This window comes from Trachurus japonicus, chromosome 21, assembly GCF_045865225.1.
Source record: "Trachurus japonicus isolate A0001 chromosome 21, Traja_1.0".
Classification (NCBI taxonomy): Eukaryota; Metazoa; Chordata; class Actinopteri; order Carangiformes; family Carangidae; genus Trachurus; species Trachurus japonicus.
This window is the reverse complement of record NC_140927.1, coordinates 18,354,876-18,365,334: the sequence shown is the minus strand read 5'-3', so window position 1 is coordinate 18,365,334 and position 10,459 is coordinate 18,354,876.

Below are 10,459 nucleotides of genomic sequence, written 5' to 3'. Positions count from 1 at the left end.
GGGCAAACAGTTCGGTCTCTTTTCAGTGTTTGAATATCTCTACAGACGATCTCTCTAAACTCTCTTCAGGAATGGGTGACATTTAAAAAGTGAAGATGCCAACATTTGTCATACTTTGCTTTTTTTTTCTTCTTCTTCTTTTTTTTTTCTCCTCACCACTGGTATCAATATGAAATGGGGTGCTCAAGCGTTTCAACATCCTTATCCCATACTTTATGTGCTCAGAGTATTCAAATCCATAGTAACAAATAGAAACAACGAAGGTGATGATGATAAGAATAATAAATGGTAGTGTAAATATTTTGTATTGAAAAGTGCCAGCTCCTATGAAGACACTGACTCAACACATGTGGATTTGTCAACTGTATGCATGGCTAGTAAACAAAAAAGGACTCTTATTGTTTGAGATTAATATAGGCTGTGGAAATGTGCAAACCAAACACATACAACGTCTGGATCTGGACATTTTGTCTCAACTGTACATCTATGTTGCCACGGGAACCAGACTTTCCCTGTGTAACCATTTTCATTGTTGATTTTATATTTTTTTATGTGACCATTTACTCTTTATTCCCTCTCTGAATGGTGACACTGTTACATTTGACACCTAAACAATAAAAGTGCGTTCAACACTACACTGAGGCTACCAAACTCTGAGTGGAATGAAAGCGAATGGACCGACATGTTCATTCCTCTGTTGTGTAAAGTTGTGTCTTTTCTTTGTTAGCTTTAGTTTTTTCTCATTTCTTCACCTGTTGCAAAGCAGCACTAACACATGTTGGGAGGACTCCTGCTGCAGGCGAGGATGACCTTGCATCCGCCCTCTGCTTTCTGATGCTGCGATGCCTTCCCTGGGGCTCATGGAGGCAGCTAATCCGCATCCACCACAACCGGTCCCTGGGAGCTCAGCAGCACGCCTGGTCACAGATGACATCCACACAGCCATGTAAGTTGGTGAGAGCTGACTGAGAAATAGAAGTTAAAGCCCCACATCTACTGCAGCTTCTGTTTCAGCTGTAGTGTGACTCACCTGGTACATTTAGATTTAAAAAAAGCGTAATATTTTTAAAAGGAATCTAGCATTGTCTAACATCTCCTATACAGTAAATCCCAGATGTTCACAGCTGAACAGAGGAGGTGAGCACAGGAAGAGCTGAAACACATCGTAACAACAGCAGGGCAAAGACAGCATTATGACTACACAGGTGCAAGCACCACAGATGTTACTACAGTTTGTTTGTGTTTTGTAACACTGTACGCTTTATGCTAAATTCAATTTGAATAGTAAGCTATTGCTGAGCATGAGACACAGATATAAGATTTATCAAACATTTCTACATTGAATACACTGTGATGCCTCTCTCTTGGATCTTCATCATCATAAGCTTTGTCCAGCTCCTTTTCTTGTATTTTGAACAAGCAACAACACAATCATCCTGTTTTCTTCCTATGTTGTTTTTGGTCCAGTGGCATCCGTCCGCTCTCAGCTGAAGCCAATGAGAGAGGTGGTGGTACTTTTTGGTAGCCCCCTCTCTCCTTGGCTTGACGCAAGAGCAATGGAGTCGTCATGCTGCTCGCTGCGGTTCTGACATTGAAGATAACCGAGAAGAGCTTCCTCTTGAGCTCGGTAGCCCCAGGCTGCACTGTCTTCCTCTCCCTTACACATAGTCTTTTGGTGGTTTTGCAGGAATGTCAGACTCAAGAAAGACATCCAAACATAGGCACTGCTGCTCATATTCCAGCTAGGCCCAGCCAAGGTATACAGCTCTTTGGTTTTACTGGGTCTGACAGTGGCTCACTCAGTCTCAGCTGTGGGCTCCTTAAAGGCCTGGCCTGGTCTGAATATGTCAGTATTGTCACTCTAGGTGGCTATGTGAGGCTCCAAATTAAATGAAACTGTCAGTAATTTAGGAGCTCTGTCAATGTGCCAGCCTTGTCTTTCCCCTCTAATAATAACAAGTAACTCTATGGCCTGATCCCCTTTTTCAGCCTGATGTCATAAAGACTGGATTTAAATTGACGCCAGCTCTGACATGTTTGCCTTGTTTGCCCTCCCCCTCTTCAGTTAAGGATGAGAAGGGTTGTGTACTCGTGCCCTCCACGCAAACTCCCCATATACTTCTAATCAACTATTTGTTTGGATCTCTTTTTTTCCAGCATTTTAGGCAACAGGGAATGATCTGTCTAAAGCCTGAGCTAAAGATAACCAAACTGTTTTTGTAGCATTCAGCGACCACAGCTCCTATGAGGCTTGTAAAGCTCTACTTTGGCTGACACTCATGGGATAGGCCAACAAAATAACAGACGTTTTTATCTCTGTTAAAATGTCATGTCTGCTCAGATTCTACTGTCCAGTACAGTAGAAGCAATTTAGCTTACAATATGGACAAAAACCCTCGTTATTTTCTTTTCTTCAGAATGACGCTTAAAGACAAAAAAAAAAACACTGAGAAAATAAATTGTGGGGCAGGGGTCACAGAGGCCAGTTTGGAGAGGAAGATGACTTTGATTTCAGAGTAAAAGCATGGTGATGTTATGACTGAAGAGTACAGACTCTAGACTGTATTACACTAGACTTTGTTTTATGTCCCTTTATTTGGCAGAAGTACAGTATGGATACGTATAATGTTAGAGTAGTTTTTTTTTTAAAAGTATATCAATGGACAGTACAGCTGAGACAGACAGGAAATGGGGAAGCAGAGAGAGGGGGAATGACATGCAGCAAAGCGCTGCCCGAGTCGGGATTCGATCCAGGGCCGGCTGCGGTGAGGAGCCTCCGCACATACAGTAGGGCACCCACTCCACCAACTGAGCTAAATGATGCCCCAGTATACAAGTTTGATAATTGTCTCTGTGGACTATATAGCTGTAAGCAGTATTGTATTTGTGAACATCTATAATTCCTTACTATCAACAAGCTATTGGATTACAATAAAGTAAAAATACAGTTTTAACATTATAATAAATCTTCATAGGAGCATTCCTGAGATATGGGGCATATTAAAAAGTAGGCTACAAGGTTAAGTCAAGTGTTACAGTGATCCGCGTTCATTTACGTCAATCTTGAAGTAAAACAGGTTTAAACGGTGACTAAACAAAACACTCAGAGTCTTAAACTCTGACAACCATTGTCATCATTCAAAATAAACTGCTGTATATTTAACAGAACACATATTAAGTGTCAGCAGTATCCAGACCCACGGCACTTGAATACACAACATGGTTCATGATTATTATGTTCTGACAGTAGAATTATAGGTATGGATACCAACTATATAGATAAATAGTAGGTTATATGACACAGTTTGCTTGAAAGTGGTAAATGCTTCACAGCTAGAATATTTAAATCTGAATTGTGGAAATTGTGGAAATAGTCATTATTATTATTGTTATGATAATAATAAATGTTATCTGTAATGCATTTATATTTAAAACAAATCTCAAGGTGCTAAATAGATATACAAGATAAACAACACGTCTCTTCTACATTTTAAGTGACACACTGCACATCAAATCAAATCAAATCAAATCATCAAAGACCGACTCAAAGCTTTATTTATTATCTGAAAGGGAGGTGAAAATTTCAATTTCAAAGTGTATGTTTTTTATTAACCTTCTCCTCAGAGAATATCAGACTTTTATTTCTCTTGCTTTAGAGACAAACCTTCATCTTTGAACTTTCTCAGCCTGCTATTCAAGGTTACATCACAGCATCTGATGAAACAGAACAGACTGTAACTATGGCTTTTTAACTGAAAATTTGCAGTTGCATATTTCTAAAATAAGTTAAAATGTGCTATCCAGAGTACCAGAAAATAAAAACAGATTCTGAAAGAAATTGAATCGATAGTAAAATAAAATGAAATGAAACATGGATTTGAAGTTAATCCCTTGCATCAGAGAAGCTGAAGAACCAAAAATTTGATTTGGAACTAAAATAGTTTTAGGAGATGATAAAAAAAGAAAGAAAAGACATAATCCTCTACATTTTGTCTTTTTTTCACCTTGGTTTGCCCCCTGACTAATTTTAGAGGAATGGCCTGTTGGGGAAAACACCAGTTAATAGATCTGGGGAAGTGTGTGTGCCAGCATCTCCTCTGAGGCGCTTGTCAACATCCACCTCCAGACACCAGATGTAAGCGAGCTATAGCACAGAGTCTGCGCGGCCTGTCATGCTCGCTGAGGTGCTTTATCCACCATGATGAGGCCATGCAGGCAGACGTCTGAAGGACCTAATGGTGTGAGGTCTCTGCGGGGTTTATTAGGAGCCAGAATCCCTCTGGCATCGCTGGGTCTTCAGCAGCTTCATTTGTGTTTGTAGTAAATGTGGTACAATATCCTTGTTGTCCAGCGAACGATTTAATGAGAATGGATTACTGAACACTTCACAAGAATCACACTAATAGTTGCTGCGCAGCTTTATTTCTTGGACTGGTGTTTCCAAAATGCATTTGTGCACTGTAGCTGCCTCTGGTTTTTGGAGGCAAGAATGACTTTCAAGGAATGCGAGGCAGCATCATGAGATGTTGAATTCTCAGCAGGGAACAGACTGGAGAATAAAAATAAAATAAGCTCAAAAACATCCCCCAGAGTTTCACAGCGTAGGTGTATGAATTAAATAGACGCTGACTCACTGTTACCTGTTCTCAGAGGCACAGACACTGCAGCTGTGACACAGCACACCATGTTTGTTCCAGCTGAGAGCCTCTACATCAGTATGTCAAATGTCAAGATGAAAAGAGGGGGGGGTGGAGGGGCTGCATGAGTCACGCCACCACCACGACTACCACACACACCCACACTGCTCTCAGACTGCAGCACAGACCCTGGGGTATCTGTGTGGGATGCAGCAGGGACACATCTGTCCCCGTGTATTTTTACTCCAGGAGACAGGTCCACGAGACCGTTATCCTGAGAAGTAAAAGGGATACGCCCTGCCAGTCCAGCGGTTTGGAAGATGAAGGAGATTCCAATGCACAGACCACACAAAGCAGTCTTTAAATTGCTTTAATCCACTCATTGATCAGTGGAGCATTAAAGTCTTAACGTGGGCCAGACAGGGGCTGAAATGTGTGGAGAGAAAGAAAAAAAAACCCTTTGCAGCACAGAGCAAATGTGGAAATCAATAGGGTGAGATGTGAAAGAGGAGAATTCCTGCATTTAGAGCAAATGTTTTCATGCATTATATCATCGCGTTTGAGGTATAATCACTGCCCTGATGCTGCTGAAGTGTCTGTCTGCGTGGGTTTTTCTAGGAGTTTAGAAGAGCAGAAGTGTGTGCTCATGACTGAAGATTATTTATTGCTTGTGCTCTACCTTTGCTGGAAGTCGTTGCCACTGAAGAGAGACAAGCTGTTATCCGCCAGCACTCTCAGAACCTCCCGTCTGATGTTTCATGCCTTTTTTTATATTGGAAACAATGTTGACGTGCAGGAGGGGAGGAAAGATGGAACAAACAAGACAAGCTACGACTGTCAGAGGGCCTAATAACACAGGTGTCATGGCAACCAGGTGATGGCACATACTGTAGGTTGTTGATTTCACACTCCAATTTTCAGCTATAACACAGGAGTGTGTGTGTGTTGGTCTATGTGTAGTGGTGATGGTTCATCCCCCTCATCCTCTTAATACCTCGGTGTAGTCAAGTATTGATCTTTAGTACATGTTTAATCTACTTATGGCTTACTTTACTTTTCAGGTAGGTCCTGGGTTCGATCCCTGGCCTGTCTGTGGCATTTCTGTGTGGATGTACATTACGAGGAGTTGTTTTCGAGGCAAATGCAGACTGTTTGCAGAAAAACTGCCCCCGACGGGAATGCGCATCAGCAGTTTTGCATGAATTTACTGTACCTCGAAAACAACTCCATCTCGTGGGCCAATTTGCCAAAATGGTGAACTATCCCTTTAACTGGCAACTTAAATCTACCCAAAGGTGAGGTTTGTCCCATCCAGGGTGTACTCCAGCTGATAAATGGATACATTCATTGTTGATTATGCTGTTTGGGTTTTGTTGGAACTGTGTTGAGGTGTTGGTCACTGTTAAGGATGTGCTGCTGTTTCTCTCTATTGTGTGATACATAGAAGTGGGTCTGTTGTTTATCCTGCGTTCACTGATTTGTATAGGGGTGAGCAAAATAATAGGAATACCTGCCAATTTAACACAATGCAGTTGGAGAGAAGAGTCCCACAAACTTGAATCAATGTTTTCAACATAGACTGAACACCAGAACCAAAATCCAGAGTCCCCCATTTGGGGGACTTGAAGACATGCAGAACAATAACAGAGCCCCCACTGCACAATTATGAAAGAATATAGTCATATTATATGTCAAATTAAACAGCAGCAGCTGGGCTACAACGTGTAAAAACCCAAACACAGCCCAAACACTACTCAAACAAACAACTAGACATCAAACTTCATGAAGCACCTCTGTGTGGACCCAGTCGCCACATTTCTGGCTCCTATACTACTGTACATTATGCAAAACACATCAGCGACCACTCATCTCAATGAGCCGGATATAAACATTGGGGCGTTCCCTAACAACCGCGGCTGTTCACATGTTGTACAATGATTTTATAGAGAGTTTGAGCTTCATCAGCATTATTCTAAAGGGCACTCATCAAAAATATGATTTTTTTTAGGCGAATATTAATTTTATTAATTTTCTTCTGTGTGTCATCTTCATTTAGTCTTCACCAGTAATAGATATACTGAAATTTACACATCTCAGCAATTCCTCATTTTTTTCCCTTTACTATGACACCAAAAGTATTCAAATAGACCTTGTGGTTGCAGAGATATACTCATTTTATTATGGATATGCAATTTTCGAGAAAAGGCCTAAAAAATAGGCTGTTTTTTTTATTAATGATGGGCGATATGTTGTAGGATTGTTATATCATAGACTGCTTTATAAAGGGAACAGGGAATACGTCACACAATATACTGCAGTATAATCATGCAGTTCATCTCAGTCCGAGACAAATTATAAAGAGCGATTATGTCATTGTCTATTCATCAGTAACACCCTCCTGTTTCCTCTATGCTTTTCGTAAAATGTTGTGATTTGTCCAAGTTTTAAGGGGTCTAACTGTTCCCTCGGAGAAGTAGCACTACAAATCCCTACTCCATTGTTTTCCAAACCTGATTAGCTTCGAAGATAAAAATATATTTCACAAGCCACCCTTCAGGGAGGAGGAATCGCTGACAGGGAGTAACTCACAGTTTCATGTGAAATGTCTCTGATGGATATTTCTGTTTTGTTGCACTTTCCTCTTGACAATTGTTCTCACAGACTCCAGGGCCCACAGCTATACCATCTGTCTCTATGATGTAATCATCTGAAGTTATAAATTGAAATACTAATTAGGTGGATTTATGGAACAGCTGAAGGATTTTGTGTATTTCTACATATGCGATCAGACTAAGTACTGCCAGGCTGACAACGTTTTTCTTAAGTTGATGATAGACGGAGAGAAAAAAAGTTTCATGGCAGGGTGTCTCCACTGATGACTGTTTTCATTGAACTGAGCTATAAATACAATAAAAAGCAAAGATAAAATGGTATGTCATAAACATAACCAAATATACTTCTGACAGAATAATTTTTTTTATGGCCGTGTGATTAGAGTCAGGCAGAGGATCTCCACTGTGTATTTCCCTGGAGGAAATTATTTCTAGCCATACTCATTCAAAAAGAAATGTGGCAGTAATAGAAATCAGTGTGATCCTGCTGCCTTTAAACATCGTTCAGTGGCGGTGAAGCAGCAGTTTGTCTTTCCCTGTTCTCTTTCATTTTTTTTCTGTCCTTTTTTTAATAGAGCATGTGATGAGGCTCCCCCCTGCTGGTTCCCTTTTCTCATGGAGGAGGAGAGCTCGGCAGGAGCTCCACAATGCTGATGTCTGAAGGGAGGAAGTTTGATTCCTGAGCTTTAGATGGTCTTTTAGTACAAAACAGACCCCCCCCCCCAAAAAAAAAAAAGAAAAAAAAAGAAAAAACCCTTTACATTAACCTGCATATTTCCAGGGATATCTGAGTTCACCTCAGTTGTCAAGTTTCTGGTCTGGAAAGACACCAAAGAGTGAAATGTCTGAAGAAATGCATCAAAATTGCACCTGCTGATGAAACTAAATTATAATATAAACTCTCTAATTAGCATTGAACTAGAAGAAGTTGATAAATGTAACATATTATGCTTGTGTTTTGGGGGATGTCAAGTGCTTTTAAGTGTTGGCTTCATTTAAGGCTTTGAAATTCTGTGATCCACATCCCAAGAGGAAATGGCCTTATGGGAACTATAGGAGAAAAGAGCGCTCTCTTTGATCAAAGACTGTTAAAGGTGAATCAGGAATGTGATTCAACCAACATGAAAATCAACACAAATGTTGCTGATTTCAGTTAATCTATGCTGTACGTACGTATACATGCAGCTCATCTCACGCTCTCCTTCACACACACACACACACACACACACACACACACACACACACACACACACACACACACACACACACACACACACACACACACACACACACACAGCCACTGTAATAAAATATAAGCAACTGGGGCAGTTGCAAATGCAGTTCAAACAGAGCAGGCAGTGTCGTTTTAAGTGAAAATTTAAGGCAAACCTTTGTAGCACAGGCAATTAAGAGTGTCGTGAAAGCACAACACACTTAACTGAGTGTGTGTGGTGTGTATGTTTGTGTGTAGGCGTAGGGTCCAGACCCTCTCCAGACTGACTGGAACAGTGGGGGGTGGAGAAATGTTGAAGTCTCGCCCCAGCTCTAATGACCTAGTATTCCAAGTTAGTGGGAAATAGTGACAGGGCAGGAGATCCAGCTGCCGCTGCTGCTGCTGCTGCTGCTGCTGCTGCAGAGATTAAAATAGAAACTGAATCTCATTTCCATCTTCCATCCCTTCTTAAGGCGAATACACCCTTAGGGAAAGATATTGTGTGGAAATAAAATCTGCTTCAGGTGTCTGTCAAGTATGTTGAATAGACCAATAGAAGATTTTATGCAAACTTGTCAAGCGATATATACATATTTTTGGATATGCACTTCTTCTCACCTACCACCTGTTCCAGTTGTTCCTTCAATTCCTGGTAATTTTTGGGATTGCCACATGGATTACAACTGCCCTCTCCTGCTGCTGGTCAACCACTACAATGTCTGGTTGCTTGTCATTATTAGGTATCTTGTTGTCAAACACCTTGGAAGTTGTAGCAAAGGGACTTTCTGGGTATTTGGGTAATTCTACAGACGTTTCAGTAATTGGTTATGCTTCTTAGCGTACATGGGCCCCAGCTTGCAGTTTACACCCTGCTACATGCTGGACTATCTGAGAGGCATCTTTGCACAGCCTAAACCTTGGATCCAGTTTGCTGTGGTTAAGACCTCCCTCTATGGATCTGGGTGCTTAGGGCTTGCTCTTGTGCTGCCACGATCGGAGCTTCTCTGTTTTCAAGCCTTTTCATGTCTTTTCCAGCCACTGGTATCTCTGGCACTTTGCACCTGTCTTACCCTCTGGGTGTATATTTGTAGTACTAATACTTGTACTTGTGACCTTCATCCCCCATGTGGCCACACTCATCCAGTCTAAATGGTATCATGATGTCCTTAGTGTTGACTCTGTTGAGAGGGTTCACTGACTTGACGCCTTGTTCCCAGCAGGAACAGTGCATCAAGTTCATTGTGTAGATGAAAACCAGATGAAAAAGTCTTTCAAGAAAGTTGTTTTGTAAATTATAGGATGTAATTATTCTTCGTGCATAAGTGTTTCTTCACCCTGAAATGTTCAGTTCAAAGTCGACTCATGATTTCATTTACTATTGCATAACTGGATAAGGGATCACTAAGAACATGGCACAAAATCTTGATTGCTTACATAACTAATCCAAAACAGCATTGTCTCTTGCCTGCTTTCCTTTTAACTCTGCAGCTCTCATTCGTTTTCACGGTCTTGCTGAAATGTTCATCTTTGCCTCAGTTCCAAATCAGTGCCTCCAGAGGGCCTCAGAAGCTGCCAAGACACAGAGTGTGATTTCTACATATCCAGTCCCACACCACAAAGGCGTAGGAGACTTCTCTTCCTGCCAGTGAGAAGGTGGGCGAGCAGCAGACATGAAATAGAGACAAGAAAAAAAAATCCCAGTTTCAGCCTTTCACCACACTGCTTGTCTTTTATCCCCATCCCTGCACACAGCTACATACACAGAGGAGTGGGTGATGTGGAGGCACCAGTCCCAGCCAAACCCCCAGGCCACCATCCATAAAAAGGTGAGAAGAACCAGGGAATACAAAGGAATGAACACTTAGCCATGAGGGGAGATAGACCCTACATCTTTATGATTGCATAATCTTGTCAAATTATTGTTGATATATTGATTGACTAATCGAGGAATAGGGCCAGAGGGCTGCAAAATCTGGCACAAGCTTCCTAAAAATCTG